The sequence below is a fragment of the Garra rufa genome, chromosome 6, assembly GCF_049309525.1.
Source record: "Garra rufa chromosome 6, GarRuf1.0, whole genome shotgun sequence".
In the NCBI taxonomy this organism is placed as follows: domain Eukaryota; kingdom Metazoa; phylum Chordata; class Actinopteri; order Cypriniformes; family Cyprinidae; genus Garra; species Garra rufa.
Genome location: NC_133366.1, coordinates 3,144,063 through 3,169,071, shown reverse-complemented (window position 1 = coordinate 3,169,071; position 25,009 = coordinate 3,144,063). Strand labels below are relative to the sequence as shown.

The window sequence follows — 25,009 nt, the reverse complement described above, 5'->3', positions numbered from 1 at the left end:
TTTCAAATGACAGACTGCATTTTTTTAAATAAATTACCCTGCATCACATATATGTGCGGTCATCTTTGACTTGTAATATAATAGTACAAATGAATTGGGCAAATATCGCTGTTGCTTTCGTATAAATGAAGCGGACATAACTGAGTAGCTGCGATCTAATCCTGTTTACATGAAGTAATCTGCTCCAGAGCAGGTTTACGCTTACGGATCTGTTGCTATGACAGCAAGTCCAGGATGAGCGTCGAAGAACCGAACGATCCAAGATCACGCGAAATCATCAACAATCAAATCCATCTAACTTAGTTAGCGAGGTACGAAGAACGAGCCCCTGAACTACATGGAGTAAACAAAAACAAAGCAAGTATAGTTATGTTTTTGTTTACCATATAGTTCTGAGAACTGAGGTGCTTATTTTGATTTTCTCAGTATCAAGATGCACAAAGGTCTCTCACACACACTTTCACTCACTATAATATGCCGTTATACTCCATAGATCTCTATGTAAAACTAAGCAAAGGCCCATCTAAAGGGTTAATGGGGCCAACTGATAATCAACAGTAAAATGGACTAATTCTCTTCCCAACAGAGAAAACCACAAACATCAGAAAGAGGATTTACAGACAGTCTCTCTATTGTTTAATATCACACAGAGACACTGAGGAACCATGATAAACCCAAAATCCAGCATATAGTGGTTCAGTGAATGTGGTGTATAATGTGTGTAAGTGTGTGAGTGTGTGTGTGTCAGAGACACTGTAGAAGGACAGAGAGCCGATCGACACGTCCACATACACTCCTGCTCTCTTAGAAGATGAACGGATGACAGGTATATTAGTTCTGTTATTATTGTGACTGACAGTGAATCCGTGATCAGAGCAGATCAGACTCCAGGATTTGACATTCCATCCAAACCCACAGTCTTCACTCCCTCCTTTCCTGCTGATTCCTTTATATGACACTGATATATCAGCATTATATCCGCTCCATTCAGTCTCCCAGTAACAGCGTCCAGTCAGACTCTCAACACACAGAACCTGAGGATATTGATCAAATCTGTCTGGATGATCAGGATACGGCTGACGCTCAAACACATCTGTGATCTTCCTGTTGTCATCAGACAGAACGAGTTGAGTGTTTGCTGTGTTTGGATCCAGAGTGAGATCACAGGCATCTGAACACAAGAAGAGAGAAACATCAAGAACAGCACAACAGTGAAGATGTCTGTGTGTGTTTACAGCTTTGACTAGATTTGTCCAGAATGTCCTCACTATTCACAGATGTGTTCACTAATATAGAGAAAGCTGGTTTAAATGTTAAAGCATAACGATAGCAGGTTTCTGCAGCAGCGGCTCGCTTTGGTTTTCAGATGATCCTGTGTGTGTTTGTGTGACTGTGAACAACATCAACACTTTCTATTTACAGTGTGTTTCTGCAGCGTTGATCATTGGAGCCAATCACAGACGTGTTTGTTGAGAGAGTGAACACAACGGCCAATCAGAGTCATTTATTCAGAATCTGCTCAATACACCAGAGTTTGTTCAACATGAGCTCTCCCAGAAATATGAGAATAAATATATAGATATATTTTAGGAAATATATTTCTTGGCCATTTTTTGTTTATACAATGTCACCACTTTCACTTTCACTGTGTGAGTGTATATATATATTTTTTCAAAATATATTTTACGTTTAAAAATATACTTTTTAAAAATACATGTTTTAAATAAATATATAAATATATATATATATGCATTTCTCACACTGTAAAAAAAAAAAAAAAAAAAAAAAAGATCAAATGACTGGTAACAACGGCTGCCAAACAAAACTCATCCCAAAAAAAAAAAAAAAAAATTTTTCCAGCTTTTTTTCAAATGGAATTTACTTTACTTTTTATTTTTTTTACAGAATTTTTAAGTTGAAGATCAATTTGTGTCATATTTGTGTTATAATATAAAACAACAATGCCAGAAAAACCATAAGTCTTTGTGTGGATAAAAGGCCAAAATATTGAGAAACTTGCATTTTCCAATGTATCTAGATTAATATGGATGTAGCTTACAGTTTTTGTCATCTGCTTACACACACAATCTTTACTTGTCACACAATTTGTGAAAGCTGACACTCAAACACCAGAAGCACACACCAAATCTGCAAAACCATACGCTAATTCTCAGTCTTTGACTCGGTTTTTAATTTCATAAAGCACTTTTTGCAAAACACAACACACAATTCTCTGTGTAACACACAAAAATCTAACAGGAAGTATCTTGATTTCCTTTTTCAAACACAAGCGATGAAGATGCCACACTAATAGATCAGTGTCTCACACTAACTCCTCTCTTGTGCAAACACTCATGGCTTTACTAAACACCAACTAAACATGGCTTTAGAATAGACCTTGGAATAATCACCTTTTTCAAAATTATGTTTGGTTTCAGTCCAACTACTGTACACATGCTTGATATAAACTACCAGTCAAAACAGTGAGATTTTTAAATGTTTTTTTATTGTCTTCTGTTCACCAAGCCTGCATCTATGTGATCCAAAATACAGCAAGAGCAGTAATATTGGGATATATTTGACTATTTACAGTTTTTCTCAGTTGCAAAAACACTATAACCAGACTTTTGAACTAAAATTTCAAAACCATAAAAATGACACCCATTTCCCTAAACTATAAACACTATTCTCCTGCTTTAGTCAGATTTGGTGAACTGTTACTGTAAAACTCTACACACAAATCCCTACATTTCTCCTCAAAGACCATGTGGTCATTTAGAAACACTAGCATTCAATATTGTTCACTTGAGTCTGCAAAGTTTGAGCTCAATTAGCACACAATTATCCGTAATTACAGAGAGCCAGTATTTATGTGCTTGTCAAAACCATTCACACACTTTTTTGTTAACTGCGAAACAGAACGTTGAATTTTTCCAGCAGCAGATCTGCAATTCCTCTCCATAACAACTCCCTCTTATCCAGATTTTTATAGTCGCTCTGGCGTTTGTCAAAAAGCTCTTTGTGTTCAGACACCAAAGACACCAGCAACTCCACATTCATCTTGCCTTGAGGACTCTTCATCTACTTTCCTCTTCCTCATTACATCCTCAGCAACACAAGAAAGCAAAAGTGAAGCACAACCACAACACGGCTGTTGTCATTTACACACAATAATTCAGAATTCTTCACACTTGTTTATAAATATTTAAATATACAAAATCAAAGCCAGATGGCACGACTGCATCCGTTGTTTTGAGAGTTAGAGAAGAGTGCAAATACCAGATGCTGAAAGAGGAGTAAGAGCAAAACCAAAAACAGTCTTTTCAGATTAAATTAGAGCTGCTGTAATAGACCATGTTCTTGTGCATGGAACGACAGAGACAGAACAAAGAGTTACACAGTTTTTACTATTTATTATCTGTGTTCTAATATCTGTCATTCAATTTTACTTCTTCAAATGTTATTTCAATTCACTTGATTGCTCCAAATTATCATCTGTTGTATATGTTCTCTATTCTTATGTATGCTTTGGCAATGCAAAATGTGCTTTTGTCATGCCAATAAAGCTGTTTGAATTGAACTGAATTGAATTGAGTGAGTGAGTGAGAGAGTGTGTTTGTGTGTGTGTTTATAGACCTACACTTTCGTAGTCCTGCTGTCATCCTGATCTCTCCTCCATGATCCACACTATAAACACACAAACACACATTAATGTAGATCTGCATCATTCACACACATTTAGTATGTCAGAATCAGTGTTGGACATACTTGAGTTTCTCTAGTTTATAGTTTGGATCCTCCAGTCTGTGTTTGAGCAGCTGTACTCCTGATTCTCCTGGGTGATTGTAGCTCAGATCCAGCTCTCTCAGGTGTGAGGGGTTTGAACTCACAGCTGAAGACAAATAACCACAGCCTTCCTCTGTCACCATACAGCCAGACAACCTACAGACACACACAGTCAGATCATCTACAGACACACATCAACATTATGACTGTCTGACTGTACTTTATCCTTTATATGTTCTTCAGTACCTCAGTATCTGCAGCTGACAGTTTGGACTCTTCAGTCCATCAGAAATAATCTTTACACCAGAGTCCTGCAGGTCATTCTTACTCAGATCCAGCTCTCTCAGGACACAGTTTGAGGATTGAAGAGCTGAAGACAAACTCTCACAACACTGAGCAGAGAGATTACAGCCAGCAAACCTGAAAGAGAGCAGAACACACACATCAACATTCAGATCATCTACAGACATACATCAACATTATGACCGACTAACTGTACATTCAGTTAAACTTAATTACACTTTATTGGTGGAATTTCTTCCAAAAATGTTCTTGCATCTCACAGTGTGTGCTGTCTCACATCAATACACTTCCACACCAATGAATAACCCAACAGTACAATAGACTCAACTTAATAAAACAATAACAGCAATACAAATACATGGCTACAGTGCATTAGTATAGTCCTTTCTACTTTCCGGAGCACAGAGGCCTACAAGACCCCTAATTCTCATTTATAAATATTACAGACTGATAAACAAAGCATTTACATAATCTGCTAATAACTCTAAGCCTCTGCTTGAAGACAAAAAGTGATATGCCTCATACAAAATGTGAGAAGGGTCAGACATAACTTTTCCTATGACACCCTGAAGCCCCCTGCAGTGACAGACCCCTTCACCCCCAGAATATGATTTTAAACACGAAAAACTAATCCCTCTGATCTGACTGTGCCACCTCAGATTCAATTTCATCCTCATCTGCAGAATGTTTAAAAAATTAGTCTAGTCTTTCTATAGCCTTCCAAAAAAAAAAAAAAAAAAACTTGTTCAAAGATCAACTAAATGATCTGACCACTCAGGTATGAATGGATTAAGAATATTAACACTCTGACCATCTCATTATCTACTACTATAGGTTTCTGTGTTGTTGACAATCTGATCTCCTTTTCTAGAGGATTTAATTCTGTTGTATCCTTCTTCTTAAAAGCATTTTTCTCTAGATTCATCACATGCCTAACATCTTTAGTAATGTTCATCTCATTATTCAGACAGATTGTAATCTCCTTAGTTGGTATCACTGACTGCACACAGAAACCTATGTAGTCTGTTAATGGTTTCTTCTCTGGTTTACTGCTCTTCAGCTTAGATTTCTACATTTCTACTAGGGATGCAACAATACAGTTAGTCCACGGTTCAATACGTACCTCGGTTTTTGGTTCGGTTTGGTTCTGATATCTTGCCACTTCAGTGTGGGTTTTTTTGGAACAACTTAACAAAATACTCCTGTAAACCTCTGCACGCTAGATAAAGTGTGGTTTAGAATGTGTCTGCTTAATTTTTCTTTTGAGAGAGGTATCATTTTTTAGATTTTTACGCAAAATAGAATGGGTTTCATTCATACTGGATGCCAGAGGGCGCCCTTGTGCAAAAAAACAAAACACATATGCATCAAAGAAGTAGCGCTAATAACGTTCCGTTCCAGCTTCTCTAATATGGATAAAAGCATCGCTATTGCTGTAACTTATTAAAAACAAGATATAACGGTAAACGTTTTGAATGATGAAATCTAAGGACAATAAACACTCGTCTGCAATAATATATGGTTTATCTGTGTTCTTCAAGCCATCTCGGGTATTTTCATAAGCCATTGCTAATCGACATACATTGAATATGAGTATAGAATTTATCGTCTGCCTCATTCTGTGATGAGAATCCACATCAGATCACAACATAAGGAAGTTATTTCAAACACTCGACTGATGTTGTGAATTAAAAACAAGTTATAATGTTTTTGTAACTTTATTTTATAACTTTTGTTGGACAACAGGTTTAGAAAGGCTTATCATTGCATGTCATTAGAATGGAAGATGCTCTAGTGTTTCGTTATTTTTTTTCAAATATAAGAGGGGAAGCGTTTTCTCATTTCAGCACATGAAATCATGGGCAAACATTCAGCAAATTCCAAGAGAAATAAAAGGAAGGAAGATATTTAGATGCAAAACCGAAAAAACCGCAATTCACAACCGTGTATTGAACCGTGGATGTCGTACCGATCGGTTCGATATTATATTGAGTATTGTGACATCCCTAATTTCTACAAGATGTACCACATTATGATCCGAGTTTGCAACCGGTGACCTTATCCTGGACACATATTCTCCCTCCACATTTACTAAACAATTAGCAGCAAGTTACTCTTCTTTGATTGGCCCTTTACATATCACTTAAAACCCAGCATTGTTATATCCAGTTTAAACTGGTTCATATCAACAAGTACTGGAGCGTCTGGATGCTGCATATGAACACAATCTGCCACAGCAGTCTCCACTCTCATTGACTTTCCACTGTGAGCTACATAAACCACCACTAGAACACAACCAAATTACCTGGACAGGTAGAAATCAGACTCAAATACTAAATCTCCATGTCTGTGTCACAAATCTTTCCATTCACTTTATACTGATGACACCATATATCTTTATATAGACAGATCCCACATTATCTCTTGTATGTTCTTCAGTACCTCAGTATCTGCAGCTGACAGTTTGGACTCTTCAGTCCATCAGAAATAATCTTCACTCCAGAGTCCTGCAGGTCATTGTTACTCAGATCCAGCTCTCTCAGGACACAGTTTGAGGATTGAAGAGCTGAAGACAAACTCTCACAACACTGAGCAGAGAGATTACAGCCAACAAACCTGAAAGAGAGCAGAACACACACATCAACATTCAGATCATCTACAGACACACATCAACATTATGACCAGCTAACTGTACATTCAATTAAACTTAATTACACTTTATTGTTGGAATTTCTTCCAAAAATGTTCTTGCATCTCACAGTGTGTACTGTTTCACATCAATACACTTCCACACCAATGAATAACCAAACAGTACAATAGACTCAACTTAATAAAACAATAACAGCAATACAAATACATGGCTACAGTGCATTAGTATAGTCCTTTCTACTTTCCGGAGCCCAGAGGCCAACAAGACCCCTAATTCTCATTTATACATTTTACAGATTTATAAACAAAGCATTTATATAATCTGCAACTCTAAGCCTCTGCTTGAAGATAAAAAGTGATATGCCTCATACAAAATGTGAGAAGGGTCAGACATAACTTTTCCTATGACACCCTGAAGCCCCCTGCAGTGACAGAGCCCTTCACCCCCAGAATATGATTTTAAACATGAACTAAACCGAATGCATTTCGACTGAAATATCGGTACCCCTCTGATCTGACTGAGCCACCTCAGATTCAATTTCATCCTCATCTGCAGAATGTTTAAAAAAATTAGTCTAGTCTTTTTATAGCCTTCCAAAAAAATAAAAAAATAATAACTTGTTCAAACATCAACTAAATGATCTGACCACTCAGGTATGAATGAATTAAGAATATTAACACTCTGACCTAAAATATTCCTTTCATCAAAACTAGAGAAAAATGTATCCGGCATTGTTATATCCAGTTTAAAATAGTTGATATCAACAAGTACTGGAGCGTCTGGATGCTGCATATGAACACAATCTGCCACAGCAGTCTCCACTCTCATTGACTTTCCACTGTGAGCTACATAAACCACCACCAGAACACAACCAAATTACCTGGACAGGTAGAAATCAGACTCAAATACTAAATCTCCATGTCTGTGTCACAAACCTTTCCATTCACTTTATACTGATGACACCATATATCTTTATATAGACAGATCCTACATTATCTCTTATATGTCCTTCAGTACCTCAGTATCTGCAGCTGACAGTTTGGACTCTTCAGTCCATCAGAAATAATCTTTACTCCAGAGTCCTGCAGGTCATTGTTACTCAGATCCAGCTCTCTCAGGACACAGTTTGAGGATTGAAGAGCTGATGACAAACTCTCACAACACTGAGCAGAGAGATTACAGCCAGAAAGTCTGGAAGAGATAAACAATAATAATAAAGACATGTAAAGAGGATTTTAATAGTGCAATGACAAAACAACAGAAAAGAACAAGTAGAAAGAGAATAAGTCACCAATCAAAATTAATTTGTACTACAGAAGTGGCACAAAAGAACACAAAAGTGTCTTGTAGGTGTATTTTCATGTTTAATGAGGCTCAGAGGCGGCAAGAGAGCAATCAAATTCATAAATTCATGTTGAGATTAATGTTTTAAACATAACATTTTGAATATAGAAATATTAAATGATTTAAATCACTGAAAAGATATTTAAAACTAATTTAATTACTGAATCATATCATCCATTTGATTTGTTTGAACGGCTGATTCATTCAGGAATAAAACAAGTGACTGTCTTTCAATCATTGATTCGTTGAAAAACACGTTAGTTTATAAACTAAACACCGCTGTGTTTGAATGGAGATGTGCAGTGGCTCATTTGTGACTTGTTTCAAACTATTTGTGACGACAAATTAGAGCAAAATCAGACAATAGTGTTACAGTCAGACAATGTAAGTCAATTAATAATAACTTCTTGTGTAACTGTTGTATTAAAGCTGTCGGCTGATATCCTCATGAGCAGTGCATTGATATGCAGCACCTTTGCACTTCGGGCACTTTAGTTTGGGCACATAATGTCCTTACGACAGAAGAAAGAAAGACATGAACATCTTGGATGACAAGAGAGTGAGTACATATCTGTTTATCTGTTTATCTGTTTTGTTTGTTAAATGTAAGTTTTCTTTTTTTTAAGAAACGATCAAGCAGCAGACAGTGAGTTGATCATAGCATATGTTTGATCAGTTTAGTCTTCTTAAATCATCACGACTTGCCTAAAATAAAAAATCTAGATATAAAACAGTTCAAGCATATCACAATGTTAAATGCTTAGCCGATATAAATGTGTGCTGCTAGACCCATATCCAGTCGTTTGTGTGGAGAGTGGAAGCTGAAGTGCAGGACATGGAGGCTTCAGATGATCACTCTTTAAGATTTTTTTCAGTGGAAATAATTTAAAATACGAAACTCCATTCGAGACGCTGTTGATAGTCGCAGTAGCCTGGTATCGTGTTGTTTCCACCAGCATGCCAAGTTTTCTCATCACCATTATTGATGAATGTGTAAAATATAAACATAAGGAGAAGCCTAAAACAAGCCCGATCCAGACCCACATCTGAGCTATGACCTGAGAATTGTCCAGCTCAGCCCTAGGGCCGTAAATAAGTCCGCTGGGGTCCGTCTGGCTCTGGCTAAAATACAAGGCTCTAACCCAGAAGAGTTTCACTGAACTTACAATTGTGACATAAATATTATGATTGTACTTCTGACAAATTGTGACCATTTACTTGTTTCACATAAATACAGCGCTTTCATGTTTTAACTCATTCAAAGGAACAATTTCATGAAAAACTGATCATCATTTTCTTATCTCATGGACATATATTTGTTGTCTTGTCATGAGGACTGTTCTGTAAACCAGAATAGATGTGTCAAAGATGGACAGATAATGAATAAGAACATGTGTGACCTGCTGAAATGTTTCTAAACCTGTTGTGACATTAATTTGATCCTGATGGTGACAAAGTAATTATGTGTTAGAAAACTAAACCTATATCTCTCATAATAGGTACTGTAATAGTCAAACAGCTGGAACATTAAACATTATGAATAATTAGTGAAGATTAAATGTTAAATTATTGTTGTTATTGATATTACCAGTAATGTGTCACTATTTTATCTTCATTCACAAGTGAAAATGTCTGAATTCCAGCTTTACTGATGAATAGTGTCTGTCTCTTTGCTTCATCTGCTGCTGATTTAATGAATGAGTTTCACATCAGACTGAGTGTATTTACTGCAGCACTAACACACATTTTGATCAACTATCTACTGTATTAAGAGTGTTGTGACTCATTTGAGATTCTGGCCTGTTATTTAGGAGAAAATCTCTCATTTAGGAACATTTATTTTAAAGGGGTCAGATTCATTATTAAATATGATACTTTAGTTAATGATTAAACACTCACAGAGCTTTTCTGCAGTTGATCACAGCTGGTATCAGTCTTCTTCTGCCCTCATCTGATGTGTTGTATTTCATGGGGTTCAGCTCATCCAGCGGCTCCATATCCATCTTTGATCTTCTCTTTAATGTACTCTGTGGTTCTCCTGATGGTCTCTGGTCTGTTCTCTGTGTGTGTCAGTAGATCCTGTAAGAGTCTCTGATTGGACTCCAGTGAGACGCCCAGCAGAAACCGCAGGAACAGATCCAGCTGTCCATTCTCACTCTTAAGGGCTTTATCTACTGCTGATCTTAGTAAATCATACAGAGAGACTTCTTTAGAGTCGCTTTCAGAGTTGCATTTCATGTAATATTCAGGGTCAAGTTTATATTTTGCTTCCAGACACTGCAGTGATTCCTTGTCCTTCATTAAATAGCAGTAAAGCTCATAGAAAGCAGCCAGAAACTCCTGAAAGCTCAGATGAATGAAGCTGTAGACTTTCCTCTGATGAATCACAGATTCCTCCTTAAAGATCTCAGTGCAAATCCCAGAATACACTGAGGCATCAGTGACGTCTATGCCGCTCTCAATCAGGTCCTCCTCATAGAACATCACATTGCCCTTCATCAGCTGTTTGAAAGCCACTTCAGCAAGTTTCACAATCACTTCTCTGTTGGACTGCAGGAGTTTCTCTGGATCTCTCTCTTCATACTTCTGGTTCCTCATGTTGATCTGAATCAGCAGGAAGTGGATGTACATTTCAGTCAGAGTTTGAGGGATTTCTGCACTCAGATCTTCTTCCAGGATCTTCTGAAGCACAGTGGATGAGATCCAGCAGAAGACGGGGATGTGGCACATGATGTGGAGGCTTCTTGCTCTTCTGATGTGTGAGATGATTCTGCTGGCTTGATGCTGGTCACTGATTCTCTTCCTGAAATATTCCTCCTTCTGAGGCTCATTGAATCCCTGAATTTCTGTCAGACGGTTGATGTATTTGGAGGGGATCTGATTGGCTGCTGCTGGTCTGGAGGTGATCCAGATGAGAGCAGAGGGAAGCAGTTCTCCTTTCATGAGGTTTGACATCAACACACCCACTGATGAAGTCTCAGTCACATCACAAACTTTCTGATCATCTGAAAACATCAGTGTGATTCTGCTTTCATCCAGACCATCAAAGATGAACACAACTTTACACTCCTCATAAATCTTTGAGTCCAGATCTTGAAGTTCAGGATGAAAGTCCAGCAGAAGTCTGTGAAGACTGTACTGATGATCTCGGATCAAGTTCAGCTCTCGAAATGGAAGCACAAACATGAAATCTACATCCTGATTGGCTTTTCCCTCGACCCAGTCCAGAATGAACTTCTGCACAGAGACGGTTTTTCCGATTCCAGCGATGCCTTTAGTGAGAACAGTCTTGATTTGGTCTTTCTCCTCATATCCTGGTTCAGATGAGGCTGTAAAGATGTCATTGCAGTAGATCTGAGTGTCTTGTGAGTGTTGTGTTCTGGCTGTTTTCTCCATCTGTAAAACCTCATGTTCTTCATTCACTCCTTCTCTCTCTCCCTCTATGATGTAGAGCTGTGTGTAGATGCTGTTCAGGAGGGTTTCATTCTCCTGGAGTTTCAGTCCCTCAAATAATCTCTCATACTTGTTCTTCATGCTGGTTTTGTGTCTGTCTTTGACTCTCTGTAGTTCATCATTCACTGGTTGATCATTTCTATCCAGGATCGGTGTAACAGGAGTGAATGTACTGGTCAGACGGATGGCAGAGGGTCTAAACTGTAAGTTGGAGACTTCATTTATTCTGCTGACACAACAACAACAAAAAGACAATACATTATAATCATGAAAAAGTACTGAAATGCACAAAGTTAAAATGACATAGTAAATCAATACAGATGTTATTCTTATATTTTTTGTCAAATTATTGTCTTGCATATTAACTTCATTTTAAGTTTATTTGCATAACACTTTTTGCAATGCACATTGTTCCAAAGCAGCTTCACAGATAAGAAAAAACACAGAAAAGGAAAGTCTTTTAATTCTCCTATAGCAAGCAGTGACAACAAACTCTCTGAGATTAAACAACTTCCTCCTTAAACTGACATCACAGGTTCTGTTAGTCATTTTCTCTAGTATTTCAATCACCATCACTAATTTGTCTTGACAGTTTCCCAATTAACAATATATATTCTACACTTCTCATTATAACATAAAGGTCTCTAACACTGTGTCCTAAACAGACGTGACACAGCAGCGTAATCTGATAAAATCATCAAATATCAGCCAGACAGAAGTGTGAGCGGGTGAAATGAATTCAATCTAATTCAGAAATAAAAAACTTTAACATTATTAGAAATAGAATGTCATAGAATACACTTGCTTGAACATTCTTGTTTTGTCTTAAATGTATGTTCAAGATGTGAGGAACACTACCTATTACTGCTTTCAGCTATAAAGGTCTTACAAAATGATATTCCAACAACTGTAACATTAAATAAAGCACATAATGAGATCATTGTCATTCAGTAGTTTGTAAAGTCTAGTTCCAGCTGCAGTGTTGTGTGTGTTATTGATTTGATAAAGCACTGGATAACAAACTAAAATCTAATCGCAGAAAGGTTATAGTCTGATGTATTGTGTTTCAGAGTGAAGCGCAGCACTAACTTTCATCTCATGATTCAGTTTTCAGTGTCTTGGAAATCAAAACATTTCTCTTAGTTTTAACTCTCATATTAATCTATTAGTTTCCTCCTAGTTTTACTAGATCTGTCAAAACACCATCACATTTACACTCACCTGGGGTCAGAGGTCACTGGTTCATTACTGAAATTAGGAGGATGAGGCATTGATCGATCACTCTTCAGAGACACACAGCTGGGTTCAGGAGATGAAGATCTCTGTCTCCCCCTGCTGGAATATATATGAGAAAACACAAATATGTCTTCCTTTAGTTCTTCCTGCTGTTAACTTCATTATGAGTCTCTCTGTTGTCCAATAGTAGATAGTGTCTCACCTGGGGTCAGAGGTCACTGCTTCATCACTGAGTTTAGGAGGATGAGGAGTTGATCTGTCACTCTTCAGAGACTCTCTGTTGTGTCTTTGAGATGCTGTTCTCTCACTGCTCCCTTTATTACCCATAATTAACTAGAGACCAAGAGTGTAGAATATAGAATTTATTAGAGATGCTTTGACGTGTCCCAACTAATATCCAGCAACTACTAAACTGTCTCTAGCAATCATTTTGGTCAAACAATTAAATATATGTATATGCTGTTGTAATTTTGGCCTCATCTAAAGTAGGTCATACACTGATATAACCTGAGAAGTTAAAGCATATACACTAGTAAACAGTGCACTTTCACGACACACATTTAATAGATAAGCGAAGCTAGAATATAAAACATATGAGCACAGTTGAGCTGAATAATGAAGTTTACTGTCTTTAACTTTAAATGTTGTTAAACTGAATGCACACAGCAAACTACTCGCTGAAATTAAAAACTCAGACTGAAATCAGAGCGTGTGGTTTATCTGCTAATCAGATTCATGTGAAGGTTGTGTTTGTTACTATAGAGACAGTAGAGTCATCATTGGTCCAGTTCATTTTTAATATTAATATAAAGTGATGTAGAGCGTGATTCAGACACTCAGTCTCTGATGCTGCTGTAATGTTGCTGGATCACATTGTGTAATTGTCTACTGAACATACAAACATAAAAACACCTCTCTTTATGAATTATGAACATGTTGGTAACCATTACTATAAATAAATACTTTAGACATTAAGCTGCAGTCAAAAGTCTATCATTGTGGATTAAGCTGATTAAAATAATAATGAATAGTTACCTCAGATTCTCTGATTTAGGTCAACAGTGTGTGATGATCAGACAAACATGATGCCTGTTGCTTTACTGCTGAATCTCTGATGGAGAAAAGAACAGAAAGGCTTGTGCTTTACACATTTCCATAGTAAACAAATACATAAGCATAGGGGCCTATATGTTCATCATGCATGAGACTTGTGCAACAGATATCTCATTATTGATAATAATCATGACAGCACAACACAAACTTGAAAACATTTACCACAGTAAACAGTGTAAAATAAGAAAGAGTGTCATTTGCTCAGCTTCATGCTGTCACAAACTATATGCATTATTCATTTACATATTCATTACGAATTAAAACATGCAAAACATTTAACATTATCAACCCACATTTCAGTAAGATAATAGTAAGTAGCCAGGAGTGGATTTGTAAATGTGAACATCTGGGCCCAGTTTTTCAAAAGTAATCCACTAGGATTTTGGATAACGGATTGGATCAAATCTTGAAAATGGGTTTTTCAAAAGAAAAAATGGATTACATAATCGGATTAGATCACGTAATCCAATCTTGGTTTGGATCCGGATCAAACCTTTAGTTTGGGTTTTTCAGAACTTTTTTGTAGGATTTGGATCACTTTGATCCAAAAAATCTGGATTTACCTGATCCCATCAGAAGGGTGAATTAAGCGTGGATTTCATGCCCAAAATGTAATGAAAACTTTAAAAATGTATCAAATAATACTATATTTGATCATGCAGTATCTTACAAGATATCCTATTTATTCATAAGGTTTTAATTTTATTTGTTCGTCCGTCAGGCTACAGTGATTAGGTAGGCTTTAACATATTCAGCCTTTCAGTATAGGCCTACAGCAAAATAGAAAGAGTTTGGCCTCATAAAATAATCCCCCAAACCACTGTCAAAATTGACCAAAAACAATACATTTTATTCTGTCACTAATTGATAAATATATATTCATCACAATTGAAAATATTTTTGTTTTTAGAATATTTATTAGTGATGCATGCAATGATTACAGAATGACCAAAAAATGCAAAGAATGGCAATCACTGATTTTTGAAATCCAAAACAAATCCAAATCAGAAATAGTGTTAGAAATAACTATTGCATGCGTCCCTTGTTGCACGTCTTGTTTGCTCGTTCTGGCAGAATGCAGGAGGTTGGTTTGTGTTGTAGGTCTCAGATGAGTGGACTGCTGGAAGAGGATGGGGTGTGTTGTTTTTTTTTTTTTTTTTTTTTTTTAAATGTGTGTGTTTTCATTTCAAATAAAAATAAACTTATATTGACCCCACACTGGCTATTCTACTTGTTGCTCTTTACATATCTATAGTTCTCCATTGTAATTTCATATCCTGTTTGAGCACTGGTTATCCAGATTTGGTGATCCTGAAAAGATCCTATCTGGATCAGATTGATCCAATCCGATGTTGCTTTGAAAAACTGGCTCAAAAGTAAACTGGATTACGTGATCAAGGATCGCAAAATAAAGGATTACTAAATCCGGATCAATTTTATCCGGATTAAACCTTTTGAAAAACCGGGCCCTGGAGATCAGGTTTAGTTTAGTGATGAGTTTATGGCATACATATGTATTACTGATTAATGTGACACTCATATGAAAATATACTTCAACTGAAGAGACACTGAAACTGTTCAACAGTGGGTTACTTAAGGATCGGAGTAAGATGTGTTAAATGTTCATTGTGTTGTTATATAAACCAACTGAACAAATGATCTAAAGTTACACGAATCAAAAGACATCCGATAATATTCGTGCCATCACAAGAAAATAACTCACCTTAAAGTTTGACATTTGAAGTTGATCAAATCTCCATAATGGCGTCTTCTCGGGCAAGAAATAGTAGCTTTTGCTTTCGTCTTCTTCTTCTTCTTCTGTTTAATTGGCGGTTGGCAAACAACGAATGGTGTTCATTACCGCCACCTTCTGAAAACGAGGGTGGATCTGGAATACTTACTCTCTATAATAAAAATAATAAAGCAATTATATTCTCCTTAGTAGACCCGTTTCTCTTAGGAAAAGGAACAGATAACTGTAGCATGTTTCTTCAGACTGTCTCTGTAATAACACTCTAGCCTTAAGGGTATTTGTTCAGCTTCAAGGCAGCTAAATAACTTCTGCCTCTCATACTGGTACTTATTACAGGATTCTATCACATGCTCTATTGTTTCTTGAGTATTGCAATCACTACACGTGCCATCAGCATGTTTTTTCATTAAAAACAAGGTGCTGTTCAAACCTGTATGGCCTAGCCTCATCCTAGAGATCACATCTTCTTCCTGAGTATTCCTATGTACGTTTCTGCACCCTCCCACATTCTTTTGAATATTGTAAAAGTGTCTACCAGTTGGTTCACTGTCCCACAACTTCTGCCACTTACCTCTCAGTTAATCCTTAACAATACTCTTAATTTCAGCCTTACTGTATTTAATTTCCATATCAATACTAGATCGCTCTGTAGCTTTCTTAGCATACTGATCTGCCAACTCATTCCCTGTAACTCCAATGTGAGCTGGTACCCACAAAAGTGTGACACTGATTCCTGACTTCTGCAGATTGCTTATTAATTGAGCTATGTCTAGTACAATATCCTGCCTTGTCTGAGACTGTAGGTTCTTAATACTACACAATGCTGAAGTTGAATCTGAGACTATAACTATATTTCTTGGCCTAAGCCCATTATTCTCGCTCCATACGAGAGCCAGAAAAATAGCAATCAGCTCTGCTGTATAAACAGCTAAATTGTTATTTAGCCTTTTCATTACAGCAATTTTTAGTTTTGGGATGACAAACGCTGCCCCCATTTGCTTGTCTTCTCTTTTTGATGCGTCTGTAAATATAATAGATCTATCCCCATATGTCTCCTGTATATACCATTCAACATAAGATTTATTAAATTCTTCTATTTCCTCCTTTGCCTCCAGGAGGCCAAAATCAACTGAAGGCACCTCAAGGATCCACAAAGGAACTGCAGGGTAGGAAACTGTGGGACACACAGCTAGTTGATCTACCTCAACTTCACTCGCCTTTTCTTTAATGATCCATCCAAAACTTTTCATTTTTATGTTTCCTCTCTCTTGACAGTTTGTCAAAGAATTCAGTCCTATGTGACCCTCCTGATGCCCTTTAAGATTAGCCCAGTAGACCAGAGATAGCTGATCTCATCTGAGATGCAAAGGCATTTCTCCCAGTTCCACCTGTAAGGCTGCCACAGGAGTGGTTTTTATGACTCCACTACATAACCTCAATGCTTGATTCTGAATGATGTCTAGCTTCTTCAATATTGTTTTATTAGCAGATCTATACACAATACAGCCATAATCAAATATTGATTCGAAGCAGGCCTATTTGCACCCCACTCTACACCACGCAGACATCGCATTACATTCAACACTTTTTTACATTTCTCTATCATTTTTTTGGATATGCAATACCACGTTAATCGCTTGTCAAACCAAATACCAAGATACTTAAAATGGTCTGTCCTTTCCAACTCTTTGCCACAAATTGTGATCTTTAAGTCCTGACTTATAGTTTTCCTTCTGAAGAACATAACTTTAGTCTTCTCCACAGATATCCTAAAGCCCCACTCTAGAGCCCATTTTTGTACCATGTCTACTGCTTGCTGCATCTTATTTACAATATGGTTTATATTTCTTCCTTTTTTCCCACATAGCTCCATCATCAGCAAATAATGCAACACCTATAGATTTATCTATGTTCTTAAAAATGTCATTTATCATAACAATAAAAAGTAATGGCTTATTATGCTTCCTTGAGGTGTACCATTTTCAGCCTCATACTCATTGCTAAAAACCCCATTAATTCTAACTTTGATTTTCCTTCCTGATAGGAAATTTTTAACCCATCGCCACATTCTACCTCTTATTCCGAGCTGAGACAATTTGACCAGCGACCCCTCCTTCCACATCATATCATACGCTTTCTCTATGTCAAAGTATACTACTATAACAGTTTCTTTATTGACTTGAGCCTTCCTTATTACATCCTCCAGGGCTACTAATGGGTCCATAGTACCTCTGCCTTTCCTGAAACCTGACTGATAGTTATGTATTAATCCTTTGGTTTCTAGATAATATGTAAGTCTATCATTAACCATTCTCTCAAGAGTTTTCCCCATTTGGGAGGTTAGCGCTATTGGCCTATAACTGCCAGGACTTTTGGGGTCCTTCCCAGGTTTCCTTATTGGGACAATGGTGGATTCCTTCCAGGATGCGGGGAGTACTCCTTCTTCCCATACCTTATTATATAATAGAAGCAACACTCCTTTACCCTCATCACTCGGTTCCTCTAACATTCAGTGGCAAATTTGGTCCATTCCTGGTGTAGACCTGTTTACCTTCTTCAAGGCGTTGTTCAGCTCCTGAAGTGAAAATAAACTATTTAACACTCCTTCCCCTTCCTTCTCCTGCAACTCAACTCTATACTTTGCCATTGTGTCTTGCCTTGCTTTTATCTCCTCGGGACTTAAGTTTCTTGAACTGTGTACCCTAGCCAAAGTTTTTACTATTGCTTCTGCCTTATCTCTACAATTTACAATGGTTTTACCTCCTTCTACCATTACTGGATATTCATATTCCCTTCCATTTCCTCTCATCTTCTTAATCATTCCCCACACTCGTTCTATTGGTGTTGTACGTCCAAGAGAACAGCAGAACTTCCTCCAATACTCCTTCTTTGTCTTTTTAATTATTTGTCTTACCTTCGCTTGTGACCTCTTATACTCTATTAGATTCTGAAAGTTATGCGTCCTTTTCAACGTTTTAAAATCTTTGTTTCTCTTTTTAATGGCTTCATTACATTCCTTAGACCACCATGGCACTATCTTTTTCATACTTTTTGGAATGGCCCTTTCTGCCACAACTACTATACTGATACTAATGTCAATACATAATTTTTCAACACTCTGATTTTTATTAACATTCAAAAGCTCATATTCACTTAAAATTACAAATTTATTCCAGTTAGCTTTTCCTAGAATCCATTTCCCCTCTCTCACCAGGGAAGTGGTCACTTCCTACGTTTTCCCTGTGTACTTCCCAACTACACTTATCTGCTATTGTTCTTGTTACCATAGTTAAATCTATAGCAGATTCGCTGCCCCTTACCACATCAACCCTAGTGCTTGAACCGTCATTTAGACAGACTATGCCTTTTTCTTCCAGAAAACTTTCAATCACACTTCCATTGTAGTCATCTTTGTTTCCCCGGAGTGTGCTATGTGCATTAAAGTCCCCACACCAGATAACTTTCCCATTTACATTCTCCCAGATTTCCTCTAACTGCTCCACTTCCAACTGTCTACATGGGTTATAAAAATTGATAACCTTCACACTGCCCATTCTAGTCCAAACTTCTATAACAATAAATTCTAAATCATTACCTTTCTTTATTTCTCTATATTGTATTCCTCTCCTGACAAATATAGCGCAACCACCCCCATTCCCTTCCCCTCTGTCTCTTCTGACACTTGAATATCCTTTTATAACAAACTCCAGTGACTGTTTTAACCATGTTTCTTGTATGCATATAATGTCCGGTTTATACTCCATATCATCCTCTTCTGTCTCTTTTAACTGCTTTAACTGCTTCAGCATATGAGAGATTCCTTGCTGTCCGTATCTGCTGGACTTCTACTGCCCTTTTCCTTTCTGGGCATCCACCATATGCAGTCGTATGGTCCCCCCCACAATTACAGCATTTCCTTTCATCCCTATCACTACATTCTCCATATTCATGCTCACCTCCACACTTCCCGCACCGCTGTTTACCTTTACAGACTTTTGCAATATGCCCATACCTTTGACATTTATAGCATCTGATCGGGGGAGGGACATATTCCCGTACATAGAAGCTCATATAGCCTATCATTACTCTTTCTGGTAGCACTTGCTCTTTAAACCCTAGGAGGACAGACGTGCTATCCAATCTCTCACCATTACGATTAGCTTGAAGCCTTTTCACACTCACTACTGTTCCTCCTTTGATAACTTTCCTGAGCTCATCCAGTTTCTCTCCCAACGGAATTCCCGATATAACCCCCTTCGCTCCCCATTCCCCAAACTCCCTAACCTCACTTACCTCTTTCTTGCACACTGACTGAATTTTAAGAGCCTTGTCCCTTTGTCCAATATTTTTACATTTGATCAATAGTCTACCATCCTGCAATATCTTCACCATTTCTATGTCTCCCAGCGCTTTCTTCAGTCCGTGTGTTAATGTACACAAACCAACATCGTTTATGTCGCCCCCTTCTTTAAATTTAACTAAGACCCTCAGATCGTCTTCCTGACACATTTTCCTTCTTACCGCTCTATCGCCCTCAATTTCATCCTGTTCTAAAGATCTTTTCTCTCTCCCCTGTCCATGCTTTTGACTACTAGATCTCCTGAACCCTAGATTATCAATTTCCTCATCCTCACCTCCACCTCCACTCAGTGGCGGACTGGGACTAAAAAACAGCCCTGGACTTTGACTCGGCTCAGCCCACAACAACAGATGTGTGTGAAAGCTAATCAGCAACAGACACGGGTCTCAAAATACTTAAATCTTAACCCTTATGTTTTACCTTCCAAATTATAGCATTATCTCTGATGTTGACTAAAAGATGTGTTAAAAGCATAGTGTAGAATACTCACAGAAATAAACAGCCCTCTTTTAATGTCTCTCTACTGAAATAATTATGCAGATGAGGTGACTACCTAAAACATACAAAAACAAATGGTAGAAATGGCATGCAATCTTAAACTATATTTATTACTTGCTAATCTCTTAATTAATTTGTGCAAAAAATACGGCTCTGCAAAAACTGTTCATCTAACCAAGTCAAAAAAATCTTGTTTCCAGCTAAAAAGTATTTTTGATCTTGTTTTGAGACTTATATACTAAGCAAGAGCAGAAGAGGTTATATTATTAATCTTATTTTGAGTATATTTGTCTTATTTGGAGAATTCTTAGCAAATTCTTGTTTCATTGGCAGATTATTTCACTTAATTTAAGAAGCTTTCGACTAACCTAACCCTTAAAATACTTGATTTTAGTCGAAAACTTCTTAACTTAAGTGAAATAATCTACCAATGAAATAAGACAAATCACACTTGGTAAGAATTCTAAAAATAAGGCATACATACTCAATATAAGATTAATAATCTAACACCTTATACTCTTGCTTAGTATATAAGTAACAAGGTTAAAAATACTTTTTTAGCAGGAAACAAGATTTTTTGACTTGACTATGGAGTTTTTGCAGTGTGCACAAAAACGGTTTAATTACTTATTAAATATTTCTTCTGCCTTCATGTTAATGCAGGTGCATGTTTATATCGTGTTTTATAGCTAATCAACTGTAAAAACTGCAATAGTTTTATTTCATTGGGGTATAGATACAAATGTAGCAACCTGAAATTACATTTGCTAAAGTCAGATTACCTAGGAAATAACCCTAATTATCCTCGCTGAGTTGCAATGCACTTGTCTGGGGAACTTCCCCCTGTTCCTGCACCTGTCCCTCATCTCTATGTCCCTGTGCTGCTGCGGCCGCAGCCTCCTCCTTCACACCCTTTTCTTTCCTTTTTTTTCCCCTGTTACCAACACCTGCAGTCTCCATGTTCTTTCTCCCACCTGCACTTGTAAACGGTTGAGTGACAAGCATTGACGAGTGAGCTTGCGCATCTATGGGCTTGTAAGCGCATTGTTGCCACCTATCGATCTTGACATAGAACAACAGTAAATTATGAGCAAGAAAAAAAAAAAAAAAAAAAAACTGTGACGGCTGCACAGAGGCCGAGGGCCGTCCTGCTGCAGCGTCCGTTCTGGTATTCTCCCGAACGTCCAGACGGCCAGTCCGCCACTGCCTCCACTACATAACTCCATTCTAGTGTCCAGATCCAGTCACAAATCAGATTATGCCAAATGCTGTCAAATAACTTAATATTAATCAGACCGTGTCTTTTCCCGCTCTGACAGTCGACTGCTCCGGATCTCACACCTCTAGTTTCAAAAAAACCCGCTGTTGACTTTTCACCCTTTTGCTTTCGTTCTTCCGTGTTTCCTGAAATATGGCGTCTGGAAAGGTTCAAAAACATGACGCTACAACGTGCCCTCGTCTCACTGAACGTGACGTCTGCGTCTGCACTAAAAAGTTGTTCTAGCATGTATTCACCACTAGGAGTCTCTAGACCAATACAAAAGATCGCATTTGTAAATGTTATAAGTTTTATAGTGTAACCAAAGTTTGTTTGACAGACGATCTGACAGAATTATACAAAAAAAAAAAAAAAAAAATCAAAGCAATTGTGCTGCTTAATATTTTTCTGCATTTTTTCAGGATTTATCTAATATTGCAGATTATTATTCAGTATATAGACATCTTATCAATACAAAATTACTGCTGAATAAAATATTCAATTTCTTTAAGGAATGGAAGTTAGGCGTTTGAAAAAATGTAACATGTATTTTTTTCCAGGTAGGCCCAGTGGCGTACCGGACACCCCCGCAGCCCCCGCGGTGCGTGGGGGCCCCGACCCTTTGGGGGGCCCCGTCGCAGGACATTCTAAAAGGCAGTGCTTCGAGACGGTGAAATAGACACGAGACGTGATCGCAAAGGTAGCGCAGTGGAGCGAGTTTAATGTTCTATAATAACAACCGGGGAAAAAACATTTTTCTCACATTTTACTTTAACACTATACTTCTAAAACAAGCCAGTCGTACTCAAAGAAGATAAGTTTAGGCTACGCTTAATGTGGCTTACGGAGCCCCAGGGGAAAAATTTAAAGCGTGCGCACAATAGTATATTTCGCTCCCTCATTTTACTAAATCATATGCACAACTTAGGCCTAGTAACTCGTTCCCTTGTATTAAGTAATTTGAGTGCACGATATAATAATTTGTTTGTTGATTTGATTGAACTAAATCCTGGTCACTATTTATTAATGTCATGCATAATTTAGTAACATGAGAAAATACAAATTCGTCCGGAAGATTTTTTCCCCCCTGCATGTCATGTGCAGGGGCTCAGTATGATTTAAGCAGGGCTTAAAATGAAAAAAAGTGGTTCATTCTGAGCGGAATCTGTATCTTACCATTTCTGTTTATGCGTTTCTCTGTATTCACTCCGGTTTACATGGAGTTTCCATTATTCTATTCCTATTGTCCGTCAATAAATTGCATTGCGTTCAATCTGTTCATAATCGCGCAATCTACACAACATAAACTCAGTTTCCTGAGCTCCCTAAAAGTGTGTCGCCTTCTTCGTTGCCGTCGTTTCTAATCTGCAGGCAGGCGCCAGAATATTTTCTCTAACGGGGGCCTAGACCAATATGTGGGGGTCCTAAGAAAATATTCGATATTCGAGAAATTGTGTGTGTGTGTGTTTTTTTTTTAATGAAAAGCAGCTCTGGTACACACCACATTTAACAGAACTATAAATTTAAATTATATTTAAAACGGCCTTTTAAATTGTATGTTAAGTCAATGTACATATGATATAAATGTTAGAATCAGTAACTGTGTAATCAAACAGATGATGAACACTAATTGCAATGGTTATGTGCTGTAATCAACTTGTAGGAAAATTATGTGGTGCTGAATGTTGTTTCAAGGCTGGCATCATCTGCAGTCCTCTGAGGGGTTGGCATCATCTCTTCTTCTGAATCCAGACTGAATCTTGTGTAAATCCTAGTTACCACGGGATGGAAATCAAATAGAGAAATAATTAGCGTAGCTGCTGTTCCAACTTCCAACCAAACAAAAAGGATATGTTTAGCCCAAGCTGAAGAATATTAATGTGCATTTGATCAGATGTAACTGAAATTACAACGTTATGAGATACATTATGTGAATGCTTGGCTAAAGAGATGAGTCTTTAATCTAGATTTAAACATAGAGAGTGTGTCTGAACCCCGAACGTTATCAGGAAGGCTATTCCAGAGTTTGGGAGCCAAATGTGAAAAGGCTCTCCCTCCTTTAGTGGACTTTGCTATCCTAGGTACTACTAAAAGTCCAGAGTTTTGCTCCTTAGGGAGCGTGAGGAATTGTAGCGTAGTAGGAGACTAGTTAGGGAGCGTGAGGGATTGTAGCGTAGTAGGAGACTAGTTAGGGAGCGTGAGGGATTGTAGCGTAGTAGGAGACTAGTTAGGGAGCGTGAGGGATTGTAGCGTAGTAGGAGACTAGTTAGGGAGCGTGAGGAATTGTAGCGTAGTAGGAGACTAGTTAGGGAGCGTGAGGGATTGTAGCGTAGTAGGAGACTAGTTAGGGAGCGTGAGGGATTGTAGCGTAGTAGGAGACTAGTTAGGGAGCGTGAGGGATTGTAGCGTAGTAGGAGACTAGTTAGGGAGCGCGAGGGATTGTAGCGTAGTAGGAGACTAGTTAGGGAGCGTGAGGGATTGTAGCGTAGTAGGAGACTAGTTAGGGAGCGTGAGGGATTGTAGCGTAGTAGGAGACTAGTTAGGGAGCGTGAGGGATTGTAGCGTAGTAGGAGACTAGTTAGGGAGCGTGAGGGATTGTAGCGTAGTAGGAGACTAGTTAGGGAGCGTGAGGGATTGTAGCGTAGTAGGAGACTAGTTAGGTATGCAGGAGCTAAACCATTAAGGGCCTTATAGGTAAGAAGTAATATTTTGTAAGTGATACGGAACCTAATAGGTAGCCAGTGTAGAGACTGTAAAATTGGGGTAATATGATCATATTGTCTTGATCTGGTAAGGACTCTAGCAGCTGCATTTTGGACTACCTGTAGCTTATTTATTGAAGAAGCAGGACAACCACCTACTAGTGCATTACAATAGTCCAGTCTAGACGTCATGAATGCATGAACTAACTTTTCTGCATCAGAAACAGGTAACATGTTCCATAGCTTAGCAATGTTTCTAAGATGAAAGAATGCTGTTTTTGTAACATGAGAAATATGATTTTTAAAAGTCAGGTTGCTGTCTAATATAACACCCAGATTTTTGACTGTAGAGGAAATAACTGTACATCCATCTAGTTGCAAGTTGTAGTTTAAGAGATTCTGTGTACTGTTTTTTGGTCCAATGAGTAATATCTCGGTAATATATCTTATCTGAATTTAACAGTAGAAAATTGTTGGTCATCCAGTCTTTCACATTTTTATCACACTCTGTTAACTTTGCTAAGTTAGAAGTTTCATCTGGTCTTGTTGAAAT

The 25,009-nt window shown here is 37.7% G+C and overlaps 1 pseudogene; it reads right to left on the bottom strand.

Annotated features, from left to right (window-relative positions):
* The window catches only part of LOC141336092 (uncharacterized), a 73,042-nt pseudogene extending 61,291 nt beyond the window's left edge, over window positions 1-11,751 (bottom strand).
* Window positions 11,752-25,009: the final 13,258 nt, after the last annotated feature.